General features: G+C 34.8%; 1 protein-coding gene across 1 annotated transcript in view; it reads left to right on the top strand.

Moving 5' to 3' along the window:
* The first annotated feature begins 954 nt into the window (after positions 1-954).
* LOC125241356 (basic proline-rich protein-like) overlaps positions 955-21,996 on the top strand; it is a 35,563-nt gene continuing 14,521 nt past the window's right edge. The window contains exons 1-2 of the mRNA XM_048149799.1: positions 955-1,137; positions 1,701-1,846. The gene's annotated coding sequence lies outside the window, so the exon portion shown is untranslated. The remainder of the gene's footprint in view (positions 1,138-1,700; positions 1,847-21,996) is intronic.

The raw sequence follows: 21,996 nt of genomic DNA, 5'->3' as shown, positions 1-21,996 counted from the left end.
TCCGTGATCTAAGCAAACTTATCGTGGGATGACTTTAGTAGGCATGTCACTGTCATTCATATGTGAGAGAGAAAAAAAGTCATCTTCTCGCTCTCACGTATGAAATTCTTTATCTGTGCCGTGGACTAAAAAGGTGTCGCCATCTGTCATAAACCTTTGAGTGTGCCTTTTTTAAAATTGCGTTCCACATAATGTACAGCCACCTTTATAAATGCAAATAAGTTTTTAGGCTTCCCACAGACAGTCTTAAAAATTCATAATCTTAAAAAAAACTTGTATGCAATCTGACAGTTCAAACTGACACTGACAAGACACTGACAGATTTGAACTGTCAGATTGCATACAAGTTTTTTTTAAGATTATGAATTTTTAAGACTGTCTGTGGGAAGCCTAACATTATTGATTGTCATAAGGCTCCGCGAGTCCGCGCACACGGGCGACAAAACTGTTTTGTCTCCGTCGCTCGGTCTATGGGCTAGTATGAAGGTGCGCACACGAGGCGACGCAACTTTTCATACAAATACGAAAGTCGCCGAGCAACTGTTGCCTCCGTGTGCGCGGGGCCTCGACAAAGTTGCTCGGCAACTTTCGTATTTGTATGAAAAGTTGCGTCGCCTCGTGTGCGCACCTTCATACTAGCCCATAGACCGAGCGACGGAGACAAAACAGTTTAGTCGCCCGTGTGCGCGGAGTCTAAGATCAACATATGATTGATGTAAAAAAAAAACAATATAGGTTGGTTTGGTTTACATTATTATTTTTTGAGATATTTGATTTAAATACTTCGATTGATTTAATCATAAAAAAAAAAGTTCTATTTCTTAAGTGTACGTGTAGTACACCCCTTAGAGAAAAAGTACTTGAGTAATTGCAAAGGAATTGTACAAGATGGCGTTGACAGTATTGTTTTGGTAAAAAAAAAACCATTGACATGACAGATGCGCATACCGTACTCGAATTGAAACGCCTTTTTTCCTGTTTGTTGGAATACGACGTCTAAAAACTGTCGCGTTTCGTATCAATAACGTTGTTTGTGATTTTTTAAACTATATTTAGGACTGAAATATCACAGGTGTTAGTGCTTGTAAAAAGTTAAGAAATCTAGCCAATTCGTGCTCCATTTCAACCGCATAATTAGTATGTTAAACAGATTTATTTACTGAATTTATATTTATTTAAATATTACTAAGTATCGGTGTGTTTACGATAGTTAACGTGCCGATTTGAATAATCTTCGTATCCATAATTACGTAGTTTGTAGATGTTTTAAAGCATGTGCATATCTTTTGTTTATCTCTTTATTTTTTATACTTCGGTTCTGTCGTCATTACTTTTAAAGATTCTAAATAATATAAGTTATATTTCCGTATGTAGAGATTTAGTTTGAAGAGATAAGATACTTATTACAAGCGATAATACAAAGCATGTGCATATCTTTTGTTTATCTCTTTATTTTTTATACTTCGGTTCTGTCGTCATTACTTTTAAAGATTCTAAATAATATAAGTTATATTTCCGTATGTAGAGATTTAGTTTGAAGAGATAAGATACTTATTACAAGCGATAATACCTGCAAATTTAGTTATCTACTTGTGATTGTTGATGCAAATATGTATTGACATTGTGAAACTTAAATTAATATGATTTGTAATTTTTTCTTTGTATTGCTAAATAAATTAAAGATTCTTTCTTTTCTTAAGAAGGAATGTTCACTATTTTAGAGGGTAGTTTCTATTGCTTTAATCGGAACTTATAAATGACTTGATATCGATGTAAGTGTTCTGGCTGTGAAACCTACAAAAAGAAGATTTCGGGACACCTACACCATCCATCAAGACAACATTATGTAAGTTTGAAATAATAATTTATACTAACTATAATTTTATGCATGTTTATCATTTTATCATTTTAATATTGGTGTGAGGTTTAGATATTTAGATTTAGTTTGTACTAGTTATGCATTGATCATGTTAGTTAATACATTGCAAGATATTCCATATACATTTTGGTACTTGGATAAAAATAGTTTATGCATTTTTCATTTACAAGGAGTGAAGATTTTGGACTGGATTTCATTTAGGTTTTCATTTCATTGGTATACATAATGTCTACAAAAGGTTCTAAGAAAGCTCTTAAAAGCTCGGAGCCAGCAAGGCAATAACATCACAAGTCTCATATGTTTTCTTATTCTACACTACTATAGCCTAGCCTACTTACTTACTTACTTACTTACCTAAGATTGAGTGTGCCACAAGCAATAATCATGGTTTTGGCTGCTACTTGAAGATAACATCCTAATTTCATATATTCTTTAAAAATATTACACTTAAAAATGATTGTTTTATAGCAGGTTTAAATGTCAGGACTTAAAGGTGTATCCATGTTACTATTTCAAATTGATATGCCATAGTATGGATATGGATGGCAACTAAAACTTCTTAGAAAATTGGACATATCATACCACAGAAAGCAAGTTAAACAACAAATCTTATAAAATTCAAAACGCAATTATTTCCTGTGTATTTTAAGCAATATACTGGTCTAATATACTATTACACCTACTAATTGAGTGATGTTGGTTTTGAGAGTAATAAATAACCATAAGAACTAATACTATCTTTGTTAATATGCTGTTTCTTCATGGTGAAGGACTAAAACTAAATTAATGAAATGCAACATGTTTTCCATTTGATGCATACATCCTGTTTGAATTGTGTTTATTTAAAGAACAACATTAGATAAGATAACTTTCTCATTCAGACCATAATTTATATTAAATAGTCTAAAATTTGTATTGTAAACACAAAAATTACTTTACAAAGGGACAAAAATATTTTTTTGGATTTGTTTTATTAGGCTGAGTTAAACAAGTTAGTCAAATAAATGTTTCTGCACATGAAAATCAAAGACATGAAAATTCTGTTTGTAATAGGTACCTAAAAGTTGTGCTCTTCAAGTGCAAAATGTCACTCACATTCCTAAGTAAATCCACAGGGGTTTTGTGGAAGACATAAGAATTCAAACTATTAAAAATATTAACCATTTACAATCATGATATCTTTAGGAGCATTGCATGAAACTATCTGCTGTTGTCCTAAACTAAACAATCTCCATCATCATATCGGAGCTGCCGTGGTGCTCATAACTGTACTTGTACTAATATGTTGACAATATAGATTCTATACACAAGACGCTCTGCTGTACTGAACGCCGACTTGTAATTATGTAACAATTTATGTAAACTTTGCTCAATAGGGAACTTGATTGTAATTAAAATAAAATATTTTTCCCCTCACTAGCTCGGAAACACGTGTTTTGTCCTTTAATACCAGCGGGTAAAAACGCATTTTATCCACCAGTGGGTAAAGTAATTTGACCTTGAATAAAGTCAAATTAACTGCTTTAAAATTGATAAAAGTAAATGAATCTAGTAATACAGATGATTTACCACCTGTGGAACTACTGGAAGCAGTGATAAACGCATTTTTTGCGTTGTAGTTTCCTCGCTATAGTGAGGGGAAAAGTTTTGTGTTACACTCGGGTGCAAATGTTTTTTACTTCTCGTGTGTTAAAAAACTCGCAAGTTCAGGATTCTATTCTCGAACCACTCGCTTCGCTCGTGGTTCAACTATAGATTCCTTTCACTTGCTCGTTTTTCAATTCCACACTCGGCGTTAAAATACAACTTTGCCCCCTAGTATAACAATAGTTATTTGTTTTACAAGGGGGCAAAGTAGTTGTTTAACCGCACGTGCCAATATTGATACCCGAGCAAGCGAAAGATTCCAATATTGAACCGCGAGCGTAGCGAGTGGTTCAAAAAGTGGAATCTTGAGCATTGCGAGGGTTTCAAGGCACGAAGGTTAAACAAACTTTGCCACCGAGTGAAACACAACATTTTTCACCACACCAACACGAACAAAATACTGACGATAAAACATCAAACTAAATCAAATCCATCGATTTATTCAATATTTATGATTCTAAATCATCATTTATAGGTAAATTCTATCAGCTAGCTTAAGGCATCAAGTTAAAATTTGTATGTAATTACTTTGCACTCTTGTGGATAAAATGCAATTTTGCTATCTGTTTTCGAATAGCAAAGTAAGCCTTTACCCGTTGGTGTGGTGAAAATAACTATTATACCATGCACGAAATAAAGCATCAGATAATTATAAGAAAAACATGGACAGAAGTCATTTTTGAATCCAATTTCTATTTAATAAGTCTGTTAGAAATATATAAAGTAACTGAGTTGATCGTGACGTCACTCAATTCGATTTTATATAAATTTCATATTAGCAAGTCGTTCAAATTCGTTTTGACAGTTCTTAAAAAGAAGCTGATTTGATTAGGAAGCAAGTAGCCTATTGCGTATAACTTGAAACTGTACTCCGACGTTTCGAGGACGGCGTTGTCTCGGAGAAGACCTGCGAAATCACGGGCACCGTCCTCGAAACGTCGGAGGTCGGTTTTATAACATAGTTAAATGCAATTAAGTTCCGTTTACAATGTTCTGTGATCAAAAATATGTTGCGAATGTAAATCGTCGGATTTAAAGCGAAAAAGAGCTGAAATACGTGGAATCAAATGCTATTGAACGTTTTATAACTGCGTGAAGTACACAATGAAGTATTATGTGTACATGGCATACACAGTTATGAATCATAGCTTCTAAATAATATTTTTTACACTAAACCTTATGGCCATAATCGACATTATTGTCAATTTATTAAACCAATTCTGTTTACAGTCTGGACCGATTTAACGTTATCAACGTTTAAGGTTATCGCGAATGGTTATCTCAATATTTTCTCTTAATTGTTGTTTTAAATACATTTAAGTTTATTTACATTAACTAGTAATAAATTACTAACGAATCAAAATAATTTGAATAGCTTGTAAAGACTGTACACGATTGTGATATACGAGTAGACACTAGACAGAAACCCCGCCTCGCATGTAATATATGACTATTGTCAGGAGGGCGCTGTTATTCTGATGTATGGGGTGACAGTTCAGTTTAGTGTCAAGAAAATAGTCCTAATGAAATTCCGCAGCATGGCGCGTAGTCATATATTTCTGGCAGGCAAGCATTGACGACCGGTTTGGCGTAGTCGGTAGTGACCCTGCCTGCTACCCCGCGGTCCCGGGTTCGAATCCCGGTAAGGGCATTTATTTGTGTGATGAGCACAGATATTTGTTCCTGAGTCATGGATGTTTTCTATGTATATAAGTATTTATATATTATATATATCGTTGTCTGAGTACCCACAACACAAGCCGTCTTGAGCTTACCGTGGGCCTCAGTCAATCTGTGTAAGAATGTCCTATATAATATTTATTTATTTATTGACGCGCGATAAATGTAAAAACATCATGCCGTCCCTATCGCACTTACAAATAGTGTGACCATGCTAATACGCCTTAATATTATAAACGAAGAGTGTCTTTTCAAAGGGACTTATATCTATAAGTCAACAGATGTTATTTGGATCTATGTCTTCCTAGAGAAATAACCCTAGGTTGTTGACTTATAGAAATAAGTCCTTTTGAAAAGACACTCCTCAAATAGGAAAGTGTGTGTGTCTGTTTGTTTGTCGGTGTTTCACGGCAAAACGGAGCGACGAATTGACGTAATTTTTTTAGTGAGAGTTACTTAGAGGCTTCTTTTTGTCTCTTTCTAACCCCCCACTTCCCTAAAATAGAGAGGGGGGAGTTTGTATGAAGCATTCCGCAATTTTCGATTTTAACGCGAGCGATGCCGCGGGCAAAGCTGTTTTGCCGTGAAAGCCGGACAACAAAATACACAGACACTTTCCCATTTATAATATTAAGTTTAGATTTACTGTAAACATAATTTACAGCATTACAGTCAAAACCAAAGCACTGTACAATTCAGTTTATAGATTTATTTATTCGTATGGCTTAATTGTTCAGTCGTTTACTTCATTTACTTGAGTTGCAACTTTCGGCGTATAAACAGCGAACGTGCAGTGATAGTGTATGCTTGATATTGAAACTATTAGGATAGGAAGAAACAGCATAGAATATACACCATGTATAAAGGGCGGCAAATTTTAAAATTGTAGGGCTCACCGGCCAATTGTCTTCATAAAACCTGTCTACTTAAAGTTTCACGTTAACGGAATCATTAAAGGATTAAGACGATACAGGAGGCAAGCACGAATTCAGATTTTTAGGTCTTTATCGCCGTCGCGTTGACGGGGGCGGAACCCACAGAGAGGCCCTGTATAGTAAAGTTGTGTGTGCGCGTGGCGCACGCACACAGACGCGTACGCCGGCGGCGCAAGTACTCGCGCTCGAGCCGACCGGCGCCCGCAATCGCTCTCTATAGTCTCTATCTATATTTTTCTAGTTTTGGACTTCTGATTTGCGTATAGTTTTGGACTCCGTGAAGTATACTCGTACTGATTTGAATAGAATGCAAATTTGTCATATTTTAGGTATTCTAAATATTATTCCTTACCTTATACATAATGTAATTATCTTAAAAGGAATCATGATACCGAAATAAAGTTATTCGGTATGTAAAAAACTAAAGCCTTTTCGATGTCAAAAAGAAAGTTTAAAATAATTTTGTGATAAAGTAAATATTTTCTGAAAGGATTGGGTTATACCTAGGGATTTCAATAATATAAAATCCGGATTTTCGGATTATTTTTAGGTCAAAATCCGAACTCCGGATTAAATCCGGATTTTTTTAAGTAACTAAAGCCTGACAAGTTTTTATTTGACCCTGGAAGAGTGTCGCTACAAATCGTTTTCATATGGCAATAATGTGCCGACGTCATGTATAATCGGGACAGCGAGTACTGGGTTTCGTTTCGCGTTAATATTTGTAGAAAATTAAAGCATGGTTTTAGAGAATGACAATTTAATAAGCTAGGTTTGAAGACTTGCTACTTCCACACAGCCTAAAATTCATGAAGCTTGTGCCTGTATCGAAGTCGTCGATGTTTATTTTCTTCTTACGTGGGACCTTGTTTTGTACTGGTGGCGATGATGAAACGGCCTCCTTATTTCTTTAAATATTTTTCACGGCAGAGCTAAATACAGACACCATAAATAAGAACAAAAAATATATTAAGCTAAATCGAAACCAACTAATCATTGCATGAGAACATTATTAGGGTGCCCGCCCCCTACACGTAAAGTGGGGAGAGATTTTTTTTTCATTTCAACCCTGACGTGTGATATACCTATTGTTGGATAGGTATTAAAAAATGAATAGGGGTTTACTACTAACATTTTTTGATATTGTTAATTTTTTCGGAAATAATCGCTCGGAAATGTATGGGACATTTCAGAGGTAAACTTTTGTATGGGCTTTGTCAGTCCCGGTATCTATCGTCCTTGATATTAGGCAAGTCAATGTGCACCTCTAACGACTCTTACGCAGTGGCCATTGAGGCCAATCAATTAAAGGTGAGGAAACAGTCTCAGCTGTTGCCATTAGATTTGGTGAAAATAACATTGATCGCGTTGGATATGGTAAGTATGGTTAAGAAACTAAAGCCTGACCAGAAATATAAATAACTATTGTCAGGCAGGAGTGCGCTGTTATTCTGATGTATGGAGTGACAGTTCAGTATAGTATGATGACTATGAAGAAAATAGTTTTAATGAAATTCCGCTACATGGCGCGTAGTCATATATTTCTGGTCATGCTTTATATGTGTATAAAATAAAACAAAACTTATGAATCTTATGATAATTATAATCTTTCCAGTAATTGCCTATGGGAAAATAACATTGTAGTTACCACTGGTAACAACTTAGTGGTAACTCTGACTAGTGGAATAACCCTTATTTTATAACGATATTTCACTAACGAATGTACCAAAATATGATTGACTTTTACACTGAAGCTATAATTATGATAGAGTACACATAATCTTGATACACATTTAAGGCGAGATGATCTGTCAAACTAACCAAACCAAGGGGGTGAGGTGCGCGGCGTCCGGGCAGCCCCGCCCGCGCGGCTCTGTTCGCTTGTCGCACACGGGAACTCAAATTCGCGCGGCAGCATGACACAGACGCAGTATAATGATCGCCGTATTTTAACTGGGCTTTCTTAGTTGTTTCATGAAATAGGAGGCAAATGAGCAGCTGTATCGCCTGATTGTAAACGATCACCGCCTTATTTTTTTTTATTAGGTTTCATCATTTGTGTAAGTAATACGAATGATTTATAGTTACAGTATGTTTGGTCAGCGTTGTCGTTGCTTTTAAGGACGTCCCTAAGCTACAATTAATTTTATCGATTTTTTCGGATTCTCCAACTGCCATCGTCGAAATTTCTTAGTAATCGCACTTAGCTACAGATCGACAGGGTGAAATGAAAAGGACCATTCAAACTTTGCATAGTGACTTTTGATGTCATTATGAACAACTTTTATTAAGGGTCCAATGCTGAAACCACGAAAAAAAAATTGGATGTTCCATAGAAATGAGCTGTATCATAACAGTCGAAATGTATACAATAGATTTTTTTTTGCGTTTTCATCATTAGTCCCATAATAAATAGGAGCATAATTTGAAAATTACGAGTTACAATTATTTACCTGCAAAGATAATACTGTGTGGAGAATTTTATGGAAATATACCTTAAAGGGATAAGTTCGCCTTTGTACTGTCTATCCTGTGTCATATTTGTGTTTTGTGTTTTGTACAATAAAGAGTTTATACATACATACATACATACCTACTTCTGCTAAACACCATAACCGTAGTTTTTACGGTTTTCCTGAATATATAAAAAAAACCGAAAATGGTGACATAAAAATGGGGAGGCGGGAGGAGGGGAAAGATTAACATCTCGGCGTGTTTTCTACTTTATGTAGAAGTTTTTTCTTATAAACCTATTGTTAACGGAACACAGTAACCATCAGCTTCTTTGACCATAAGTAGACTTTATGTAAAAATATATTATGTCATGTCACTGTTGTTTAAAAAGACACATAAAATTTGTCAGTCGTGAATAAATAATGCTTTTTAATTTTCATATTGAAAGCCTTTAAGCTGTATATATGCCAAAGTTTCGAATTTTATTCTTGTTGTTTATGAACTTACAACTTCAAACATGATGAAGTCACTCAGCCAGTCACTGATGAAATCTGTGCTATTTATATTAAGATATGAATAAAATCTAAAGTATGAAAACTATGCAATTGAAACTTTGTCTATTTAATAAAGTTGCTATTGATATCATATCCTGACAGTTATATTTATCTGATTTAAACCAGACCCAAAATTCGAGGATTCAGAAGAACGACAAAATGCTTCAAGAAAACAGCTTTTCTCTTCGCTTGACTCGTGTTGGCGGGGGCACTACCGCCACTACCGTACCTCCAAATGGAATACAACCCAGCACAGGATAAATTATCAATACCATTCTATGCCTACCTTGAATTCTCAAGTAATATAATATTCATATCAAGTATCAACTATTGTCAAAGGAGTCAGACAGCTTGTTGAAGGATTCATATAATCTTGCAAATTAGACAAATATCTTTAAATATCAAGTACCGTAATCATACCCACCAAATAAAAATATAAAAAAATTGTCCTGCTTTATCAATGTATGATTATGGACTATCATCAAAATTTATTGAGAAGTTAAAATACTGAAATCTTTTAACTATTGTGGAAAAATGGCGATAGTTGTCAAACAAAATTTCTTACAGGCTGGCCACATGTTTGGCATAGACACAGAAAAAATATAGACGGAGGGTAGCACGATCTAATTAACCTTATACCAAATTTTGAAAGACAGAAATACCTACCCTACCTGATCTTCAATCAGTACTGTATCTACCGCCGCCTTTTCTTTCGAACAATTCAATATTTTTATGAAAATTTTGCGTAAGTTTGTTCACTAGCTGGACATCAGTTATATATTTTCTAAGTGGAAAAGTTGTGCTGTAATGACGTCACAGACCCGTCATCTAGGGGTTTCTAAAATCTATGATGTTTAGATATCGTAAATGTCACTTGATAACATCATATGAAAATGAAATACTTACGTGTATATATAAATTATCATTTTCTTACCTTTTCACGGGCTTTGATTAGAATTTTCTTTATGTATTTGTTTTCTAGCACGCAATTATTTTTTCTGCCACCTCAAAGCTTTGTTCCCCATTGTTTCAATGACACGTGACCACGCGGAGAAAATTGACACAGGTCCATCCTCTGAAAGCGCCGCCGCGCGACTGAAGAGGCCATAAGTGCCATCGAAAATGTTTTCAATTTCAAAACAATTTTCAAATTTATTTATTTTTTTGCAAAAACAGGATTAGTAACAGGTCTTAAAATTGGGTTCATAGTTGTTCCACCTTTCCTTTGCGGATTTGGTAGTATTTGGTAAATATTATATTATTTTAATGACGCTACCTGCACAAACTCATCAGATTCGTCTAGATAATCTTATTACCTATATATTGAAGTAAAAAACAAGTCAAAAAAGTTCTTATCATAGCCATGGGAACGATTTATTGTTAAGAAAAGAGGTAACTTTGGAGTCATTTTCTATCGAGCGAAGTTGTAACATTCATATTGTTCAACTCCATAACATACTTACCAGATCCTGAAATTTAACATATATCGTTTTCAGATTTTTCCATTGCGTTTTCCTATGTTTTTAACGGCTTCAAAAAACGAGTGCGCGCAGCGTCTACGGAAATATATCGCCTTAATAATATTTTTCTATTTTATTTTCGAGATCTTCTAAACAAGCCCGTAAATTCTCTTCGGGAACTTGTTCTAACTTTTTTCTTATAACGACTGCAACTATATTACGCTTGCATGAACAAGGGCACATCGCGTCCGGTTCCGGTTCACTATAAATGGATTGCATGGGTTGTGCTCTCTCAAGGACTGCATCTTGGTCCTTAAAAACATTTAAAAACATATCACTATTACAAATTCACACAGATTAAGTAACACACATATTTATACAAATTAGTGCAGATTATATTTTATACAGCTTTCTCACACTATAAGCACTTACATCCAACTCAAGGTCATCAGAATCGCTTGGATATGGGGTAGTTTTTTCTCTATATATATTTTTTTGAAGGCTAGATCTTCATCATCTATGTCAAAGCTTTTATCTGCAATACAAATATCTTATTTATTTTGCATAATGTACTTACATTTCTAGAAAATTATTACAATAAGTTACAAGCTTTTGAGAATTGGGCCCTTGGTGTATCTACATGGAATACACAACTGTAGTTGGCGAGTGTATTAGTGTCTACACTGTCTACAGACGACCAAACCGACCAAGGTCCAACAAGTACGGGATTGTAAGAGCGGGAGAGCTACGTCAACCGGGGTGGCTTTAGGAAAATTTGGGGTTACTTTGATGGTATTTGAACGGCTTTAAAATTAACATCATTCATTATTTACTGAAACTGTTCATGTAATTAGTAGATAGATAATAGATCAATAAATATTCTTGTAAATCTACCATAGAAAATCGCGAATTTACTTACAGTATGACTTTAAAACGAAATTTTCAAAGTCACCCCTGCGTTTTAAAGCCACCCCGGTTGACCGTATAAGGCTTTCTCATTTTTTTACAAATAACTGCGTCCCTAATTGACATATGTCGGTACGGTCGCCTGTAAGTACCTACTTTAGGAGTGACACCGAATAGGGCTTGTATTGTAATCCGGATATATCCGCTGATTTTGAAATTCGGATAATTTGCACGTTAAAATCCGGATAAAACGAATAATTCGAATATTGTGAATGACAGAAATACCATTGCAATTTTTAAGAAGCTCATTTGGAAAACAAATTTTAAAGTAAAATTAACACATTTACGATATTAAAGCGATTTATATCAAAAATTACTCCTTGAGTGGCACTACTACCTTATTTAATAATAGTCATACTAGTTATGAAAAGAAAGCTGCACTTTTGGATGGAAGCAAGTCGCTTTGAATGGTGATAGTAGACATCATAGTAAACGATTTTTTCCGAGGATATCGAAATTTCATCCCTTAAGAAGCCGAGCGTAGCGAGGTGTTTTATGAAAATGAAAAAAATTCTATCTTTTTATTGTATCGTCCGATTTTGACAAAACGTATCTCAAATGAAAGGTATTAATTTGTGTAATTAAAAAAAAATACAAAGAAAAAAAATTTAAAATAAAAGTAAGAAAAAAATAAACAAAGTAAATTTCCGTCTCGCATTGAATAACTTCAAAGAATGACAGACAAAATGTACAATGTCGATATACAAGTTTTTTTTAATCGAAGACAGATAAATTTTTAGTTGAAAACTGAAGACCGCATCGAAATCAGATCAGCATTTTTTAAGATACAAGTTGCCAAAGTTGGGAAAGATCGCTTTATATGGCCACTTTGAAATTCCTTTGCCAGAAAGTCAGAAATAATATGTTTTTCGGACACAGAAAAATACATAGTAACAGTACACATCAAAATAAAATTAAAAATTCCGAGGATATTATAATTTCATCCCTTAGAACGACGAGCGTAGCGAGTCAGTTACGAAAACCGAAAAAAAAATCTCATTTTTTTGTACGTCGTCCGATTTTGACAAAACATGTTTCATTTGAAAGGTATTACTTTATGTAACTTAAAAAAAATATTGAAAAAAATTGGAAAAAAAATGTAAGATTTAAAAAAAAAACCTTAATTTTCGTATCACACTGAATAACCGCAAAAAACGGTAGGCACGGTGTATAATTTCGATATATGATTTTTTTAAATTAAAGACAAATAAATGTATGAAACTAAAAACCGAATCGAAATCGAATCAGTAGTTTTTAAGATGCAATTTGTCAAAGTTGGCTTAGTTTGTTTATATGGTCGCTTATAAATTCCTTAGCCAGAAAGTCAGAAACATTATATTTTTCTCACAGTTAAAAGTATGCATAGGTAATAGACATCATAATAAACAATTTTTTACGAGGATATAAAAAATTCATCCCTTGGAAAGCCGAGCGTAGCGATGTCTGTTACGAAAAACAAAAAAAAGGCAGTTTTTTTTATTGGATCGTTTTTGTAAGGGTTTCTAAGGAATGAAATTTTTATATCCTTGTAAAAAAATGTTTATAATGATGTCTATTACCTATGCATACTTTTAACTGTAAGAAAAATATAATGTTTCTGACTTTCTGGCTAAGGAATTTATATTATAACTATTATAAGCGATCATATAAACAAACTAAGCCAACTTTGACAACTTGCATCTTAAAAACTACTGATTCGATTTCGATTCGGTTTTTAGTTTATAATCATACATTTATTTGTCTTTAATTTAAAAAAATCATATATCGAAATTATACACCGTGTCTACCGTTTTTTGCGGTTATTCAGTGTGATACGAAAATTAAGGTTTTTTTTTAAATCTTACATTTTTTTCCAATTTTTTCAATATTTTTTTTAAGTTACATAAAGTAATACCTTTCAAATGAAACATGTTTTGTCAAAATCGGACGACGTACAAAAAAATGAGATTTTTTTTTCGGTTTTCGTAACCGACCTCGCTACGCTCGTCGTTCTAAGGGATGAAATTATAATATCCTCGGAATTTTTAATTTTAGTTTGATGTGTACTGTTACTATGTATTTTTCTGTGTCAGAAAAACATGTTATTTCTGACTTTCTGGCAAAGGAATTTCAAAGTGGCCATATAAAGCGATCTTTCCCAACTTTGGCAACTTGTATCTTAAAAAATGCTGATCTGATTTCGATGCGGTCTTCAGTTTTCAACTAAAAATTTATCTGTCTTCGTTTAAAAAAAACTTGTATATCGACATTGTACATATTGTCTGTCATTCTTTGAAGTTATTCAGTGCGAGACGGAAATTTACTTTTTTTATTTTTTTCTTACTTTTCTTTTAAATTTTTTTTCTTTGTATTTTTTTTAAATTACACAAATTAATACCTTTCATTTGAGATACGTTTTGTCAAAATCGGACGATACAATAAAAAGATAGAATTTTTTTCATTTTCATAAAACACCTCGCTACGCTCGGCTTCCTAAGAGATAAAATTTCGATATCCTCGGAAAAAATCGTTTACTATAATGTCTACTATCACCATGCAAAGCGGCTTGCTTCCATCCAAAAGTGCAGCTTTTGGCCAAAAATTCTCCATAACAAGTACGAGCCCCAATGCAAATGATATCGTCTAGTCACACTTCAACGTGCGATATTTATTTCCGAAACTGGTATTTAAACCCAGATTGACTTTGATGATAAATGGAATACACGACACACTAAGCCATTAAAACTAGTTTAATCTTGCGCCGTACAAAATGCCCTAATGTTATATGTTTTAATATAATCATATCATAAAAATAACATATCTAAAGCAAAAAAATACGCCTAGTTCATATTTGAGGCATAATAGGTCGTCTATTTTAAATAAAAATAGTTTAGTAAGATTAATATTATACAATAATATTTTAAATTGAATTAATAATATTATAAGTCGTCTGATATGATATACGGCTACATAAAAAGGTAAATTCTGTAAAAAATATAATTATTCTACAACATTTTTATACCAAAATAGCAAGAGGTAAGTCGGTGCCTGAATCAGTGAGGAAAATTATAATTTCCAGTAACAATAGCGGCAAATCTACGTTCCAAAATATCCAAAGACCTTTTTTTGCCAAGATCTACGGCGCATACAATCATCCAGCATCAACTAAAACACGGAACCGTCTCCTGTTTAAATAAATCTGGCCGTTGAAGAATAACTGCCAAAGAGAAAACAGGATTTTGAGGAGCATCATCAGGAAAAATCGTCATGCAAGAGCAGGAGAACTTACCTAACTATGGCATGACGCGATCAAAATAAACATTTCAGTCGATACCTGAAAGACAGTAATGAAAATAATGGGCTTCGGTTTTCACACCGCTAAACAGAAACTATTACTTACTCAAAAGCAGAAAACTAACAGGTTGAAATTTGCACAAAAGTACAGAAACTGGACTGCCGATCAGTGGCGAAAAATAATATGGAGCGACAAATCCAAATTTGAGGTCATAGTTGGCGATGAACGAAGTAAAGTCATTCAAGATAAAGGAGATGCATTTCACAAAGACTGTCTTGAACGCAAGGTGTAGTTTCCAGCATCTTTAAATGATTTGGGGCTGTATGTCGGCACAGGGTATGGGATGTCTGCAATTTATAGATGGAACCGTCAATGCAGAGAAATACAAAAGCATCTTGGAACAGAGTTCACTACCGTCTATAAGAAAGTTCAAGTATATAAATGGATTTACTTTTCAACGAGATGGTGCCTTATGTCATACTGGCAAGACAACGATGGAGTGGCTGAAACAAAAACAAATTCCTACCATATCATGGCCATCCAGCAGTCCAGACTTGTCTCCCATAAAAACTTTGTAGTGGTAAATGAAGAAAAAGTTGCGAAAAGATCCTTCTAAATCCAAAGCTGATTTTAAGGAGAAACTTGTGGGTGTCTGGAATGGAATAACCCCTGAGGAGTATAGACAGTTGGTAGATACAATGCCGCTCAGAATTAAGGCCGTTTTAGATGCAAAAGGTGACGCCACCAAGTGGTAGTTGTTCTTTTCTGCATCGGCTACGCTGAAGACGAACATTTTTGCGAGTGTTACATTTGGTGAAATTATGTTTTTTTATTTACTAGTGAGGAAAATTGTTAATTTATGTTTTGAATAAATAAAATATGCATTATAAGCTCTCTTGTTTTTATGTTACATGTTCTACTAATCATCTAATTCATCCTGAATTTTGAGGTCGAAGTTAGGACATAATATTTTTTTCATACTAGACGATATCATTTGCATTGGGGCTCGTATGACTATAAGTAAATAAATAATAAACAAAAATATTGGGGGACATCTTACATAGATCAACCTAGCCCCAAACTAAGCAAAGCTTGTACTATGGGTGCTAGGCGACGATACGAATACATACTTATATAGATAAATACATACTTATATACACAGAAAACATCCAAGACTCAGGAACAAATATCTATGCTCATCACACAAATAAATGCCCTTACCGGGATTCGAATCCGCCGGGACCGCGGCTTAGCAGGCAGGGTTTTTTTCATGAATATTTGTGGATAATCTCATGTAAATGTATATCAATTTAACTCAATCAATCAAGTGACACTGAGTACCGTATCAAACGCTGCACTTTCATTATTGTTAGCATCCGAATACATTATAAATAAATAAATAAATTGCAAACAGAACTAAAACTGTTCAAATTTTCTGACAAAAAGAAGTCTTCTATGTATCCCGCGGCGGAAGACCTGTTTAGTATTGAACTGCAGAACAAGATGAAGTAGTTAAGCAGATACGCTTTTACATTTTATCCTTTCAAAATAGGTTGCAAGTGTTGCAACACCAAAACTTTTTCGCTGTATACGTAACGTAAGGCCCTCTGGCTAAGAACGTCTACCCGAGAGTCCCAAGTGTAACTGGAATGGAGTCACGAAGTCATCAAAGATAAGAGGTGAAAATTATTAGAGAGAAAGATCATTCAGCCTTGTTATTTAACAAAGCTAAATGGTGTTTGTAATATGTCATAGTTCTTTTTGCATTTGAATAAATCGGCAATGAAAACCTCGTAAATGCAATCTGATATTTAAACAAGGAGTAGGTAGGTAATACCTTTTTTAGGTAATATTCGATCTAAACGATCACAACATGACGTTTTGCCTCATATGGCAATCAGATTATGTCTCTAGCATTAAAATTCATTAATATCAAATATTAGTCAAAATTACATAAAAATAAAATCATATATCTTATGGGCAACTGAAGTCATTTCATAAAAACCGGCCAAGAGCGTGTCGGGCCACGCTCAGTGTAGGGTTCCGTAGTTTTCCGTATTTTTCTCAAAAACTACTGAACCTATCAAGTTCAAAACAATTTTCCTAGAAAGTCTTTATAAAGTTCTACTTTTGTGATTTTTTTCATATTTTTTAAATATATGGTTCAAAAGTTAGAGGGGGGGGGGGGACGCACTTTTTTTCCTTTAAGAGCGATTATTTCCGAAAATATTAATATTATCAAAAAACGATCTAAGTAAACCCTTATTCATTTTTAAATACCTATCCAACGATGTATCACACGTTGGGGTTGGAATGAAAAAAAAAATCTGTCCCCACTTTACATGTAGGGGTGGTACCCTAATAAAACATTTTTTTCCATTTTTTATTTTTGCACTTTGTTGGCGTGATTGATATACATATTGCTACCAAATTTCAGCTTTCTAGTGCTTACGGTTACTGAGATTATCCGCGGACGGACGGACGGACGGACGGACGGACGGACAGACAGACATGGCGAAGCTATAAGGGTTCCTAGTTGACTACGGAACCCTAAAAAAGGCAAGAATGAAATAACTAAGTAACCTAACCTAACATTAAGGTTACGAACAACAGCTCAAGCCTGATTATAAAATAACAATTTCCTACGACGTGTTTTTCGTATCGTAGTACATAATTATGTTACTAATTATGAGATTTATTAAATAAAATAAAAAATATTCGAAATATCCATTTTATCCGAATATCCGGATTTTCAAATATCGAGTCGAATCATCCGGATTTCGAATTGGACGGATAATTGCAAGCCCTAACACCGAACCACCGGGCAGAGTTTCAGTATTTAGGTTTATGAAGGTTTAGTATAGGTAAGTACTTACTCAGTGGCTCATTCTGTGCATCGATCAAGTCATAAATATCATCATTAGTGCCCCTTTCACTCGCAGCAGTATAAGAACATTGGATGAATTGGGATTCTTCGAGTTCTGGGACACGGGAGTGTTGAATACTAAAAACAATTTATTTTTGTGACTAATTGCACATTTCACATCTTTTATTGTGACGTTTTTAGACTAAGGGCCCGTTGCATCAACCACATTTGACACACACATCATCGTCACGCAGCAGACGCCTATGGAACTGTCCATACAATAAAATTTAACGAATGCTTTAACGGTGACAGACGGTTTGGTGCAACTGACCCTAAAGGTCCATTGTTGATAGTAGCTGATGTAATTTCTATGGTAATTGACTATCTACAGTACCAATTAGGGTTTGCTCCCGGGAAATACCGGTACCGAAAGTACCGGGAATTCCCGGGATTTTTGGCCAAGCAAAGAACCGGGAAATCAACTTGAAAAATCCCGGTACTTTCGGGAAATATTTTTTAGTGACATTTTTTGCTACAAAATTTATTTATTTCTGTTTATATTATTTAAACAGTTAAAAAATAGGCGTAGGTACAGTAACACGCGCTTAATCACTATTTAATAGCGTATGGCAGTTGCAGCCTGGCATCTGTGGCCACCGCGATACCCTAGCTAACTCCACTAGCCAGTTCAGTAGTCGAGTTTTGTATTTTTGGTGAAGGTTTGTTATATTAAGTTGTTTATTTATGTTTTCTCTCTCAATATCATTTGACTCATTTCTCTGCATGTTATAAAACCGTATTCGCGAATTATGCGATAGACTCAAAAACTACCAAACGGATATTTATGCGTTTTTCACCTATGTATGAATAGTGCGTGCGAGCGTTTTTCACCTAGTGATTCTTGAGGAATGTTTAAGGTTTTCTTATTATAAATTAATTATTAAAACATGACATATGTGCTAAAAGTCGGTGAAAATCACGCTGCTAAGAGCTTCAATCGAAAACCCTGCTCGTACGTACCGATCGACTTATAACAAAATAATGTGTGGTGGAATTGTCGCTCTGATACATAAATGTAGGTCTAGAAAAAAATTCGGCAATGAATGGCTTATGTCTAACTTTTAATGATAACTGCTATAAACATGCTTAACTTTTAAAAAGATGTTTAGATATATTGTGATATTACGGTATTCCATAGAAATTTTCTCGAGAACGATCCCTCTGACTAGCAAAAAATTAGTGCACCATCTCAAATGTTTTGTTTCCTGGAGTTTACATTCTTTGATTCAAATTACATGTTTGGGGAATTTTGTGAGGTTTTACTGCCGGTCGTTAATAAATTATTATATTTCTTCAATAGTATTTGTCTTATTTCTTTTACTAAGCGTTTTTGTTGTTGCACGGTATAATCTTACTATGAAATAAAAAAAAGGCAGATAAAATAATACGCCGAGCGAAGCCGGTGCGGTTCGGTTATGGTAAAATATTAATAAAAGATGAAAAATGCCAAAAAATATGTTGATATATTTGAAAAAGCGAAAAAATTAGACCAGTCCCGAAAGTACCGAAAATCCCGGGAAATCCCGGTTCCATATTGCTTCGGTACCGGAAATCCCGGTTCTTTAAAACAGTACCGGTACTGCAATCCCTAGTACCAATACCAACGACACAATTAATGGGAAAGTAGTGTATATTGTACACACGCACACGCACACGCACACGCACACGCACACGCACACACTCACACACACACACACACACACACACACACACACACACACACACACCTGAGATGACCGTACCAAGGTCAAATAAGGACGCTCGCTCTTGCTAATAGCGGCGTCCCGTCCTTATTTGACCTTGGACTGTACGATTGCCTGTAAATAAATACTTAAGCGTCGTGACATTACTTAAATTTTAAAATCGGTAAAATTGAAAGCACTAAGTTAAAAGAAAAAAACTTACTTCATTGTGGTTGTGGTGCAGAATGTTTTCGACGTATTTGTTTCGTTCGACGCCACGTTTACTCACCGCTAGTCTCAAATCAAACTAAAGTTACTAAAGTGATGGCCGTGGCCGACACCGCTTGCACTGTTCGTTCAAATTCTTGGAAATAGAAAAACCGAAATAATTTCGTTCCTGCGAACTGTTCTTTAAAGAACGTATCATTTAGTTCCGTTCCCGCGAACTGTTCTTTAAAGAACGTATCATTTAATTCTGTTCTTCGGAACAGTTCTCACTCATAAACGTTCGTTCACTGAACGAAAAAGAATACCGGTTAATGGAACCAGAAACGCTAATATAAAGTTCTCGGGTCAACGTACGGAACCGTTCCGAAAAAAATACCGGTATCCGATCCCTGGTTCAGTCGTTTATAAAGGTATTCTAAGGTTCTGGATCCATTGGATTACGTCATTATGCAGGGTGAACAAGTCCGCAGGGTTTCCACTGTATTTGCTGATAGTTTATAGATATTATTAGGTGATTAACAAAAGAAACAAACATATATAAAATACGATCACCTTTCGTCCATCTGCTAGCAAACACATCACATTCTGGTGCCCATGACAGAAACGAGTTCAACTGTTTTAGAGCTCGCACAGCTGGTGAATTTCTATGCGCTACAGTTCGTGTAATAGAATAGCCTACTTGACCCTTTTTTAAAGTCTGTCTTATATAATTAAGTACTGACTACTGTCCAATTAACCGAAATAAAATATTACCATATTATGACCTAAAACAGCAAAAACCATTTTTAAAGTATACTTTTACGTAATCAGGCGAAAACAACTCAGTCATGTTAATCTATATATTATCTGTGCATCAGATCATTTTATTCGAAAACAACATTTTCTGACTTTTGAGTATGAGGCATAAAGTTCATTATGTCAGTGATTGTTTTGACATGAAGTAAGTTCGAATTCGATGACGTCACTACATCGCTGACAGCGTTTGCAGTGGCCAAAATAAAATAAAAATTATACACATTTTTAATCGGAAATACTTAGTCAAAGTCATCATACACTTTTAATACCCAAAATCTATAAATATTGTTTTTTTTTAATGTCAAATACTACCGAAGACAATCATTTATTGAGCCAAATTCGATATGTGTCTAGTAGCGATTTCGTGGTCTTAGTAGATTTTTGAGCACAAATGGAACACTAAGTTTAACAATTCTTCCTACGAGTTTAGGACAGTCTGTCTCGCTGCGTAAAATCCACACGCAGTGAGAATCTTTTACTACAGGACCAACCCCGAAAATGCGAAAAAAAATATCAATTAATTGAGGCACTGGTCCCACGGCGAGCTAGAAACTATGAGCTATCGGCTATTTGTGCGACAAAAGATAGTCGCTCCCGTGTAAATAAAAGTGACAGATGTATTATAGCTGAGCTATTGACTATTTTCTAGTTCATCGCTCAGCTATAATACATCTCTTTCTTTTGTTTACACGGCAACGACTATCTTTTGTCGCACAAATAGCCGATAGCTCATCGCTTTACTAGCTAGTGGTGGGACCAGTGCCTGATTATGACTGTTTCATGCATTTTGGCTATTTGATCGTGACATGTATGTGATATATTATGAGAGTTGTTGTTTGCGATATCCCATAGTAAGGGCTCATTTTCTTACATTGCGGTATTTGATGGATGTGCAAATTTGTATGTAACCTCAATAGCCCGCAATGTAACTAAAATTGCATGCGAGTTCGCACGCCGTCTAAATCAGGCCTAAAAGTGGCCTAGTAATGCCCTAAACATCCTGTATCATATAGCTCATATAATAAGATTGGATGCACCCGCATTTTAAGTTGTTAAAGAGCGGGAAGATGGAAAGACGCTTCATTTCCGAACTTCCGACACATCCCGAACGGCAACTCGTAACTGAAGCTACTTAAAGTACTTAAACCAATCCAATGAGCTACTTAAACCTGCAACCTTAAGCATGCAGATGAAAAGCGAAAGCACGCTATTATTATACTATTTTTCACCTTAGATGAGTTGGGCGACACTTCCAAAAATTTTGAATTACGCATACTTACTATGTTCGCAAAATATTTTTGAAAAATAATTTATACTTTGACGAAAAATAATAAAAAAATATTTAAAAACTATACTTTTTTGAATATGTTGCATTATCAGTGCTTATTAAATAGATTCCATCAAAAAAATTACATGTTTGAGATGAACTTTTCGCTTTTGCCCTAATCTGTTAAACAAAGGCCTTTGTTTCTATTATTCACGGCGGCTAGCTCCCGTTTAAGCGGCACGTGCTATA

This window comes from Leguminivora glycinivorella, chromosome Z (assembly GCF_023078275.1).
Source record: "Leguminivora glycinivorella isolate SPB_JAAS2020 chromosome Z, LegGlyc_1.1, whole genome shotgun sequence".
Lineage (NCBI taxonomy): Eukaryota > Metazoa > Arthropoda > Insecta > Lepidoptera > Tortricidae > Leguminivora > Leguminivora glycinivorella.
Note: the sequence above shows the minus strand (reverse complement) of the source record. Positions and strands in the feature narration are given on the sequence as shown.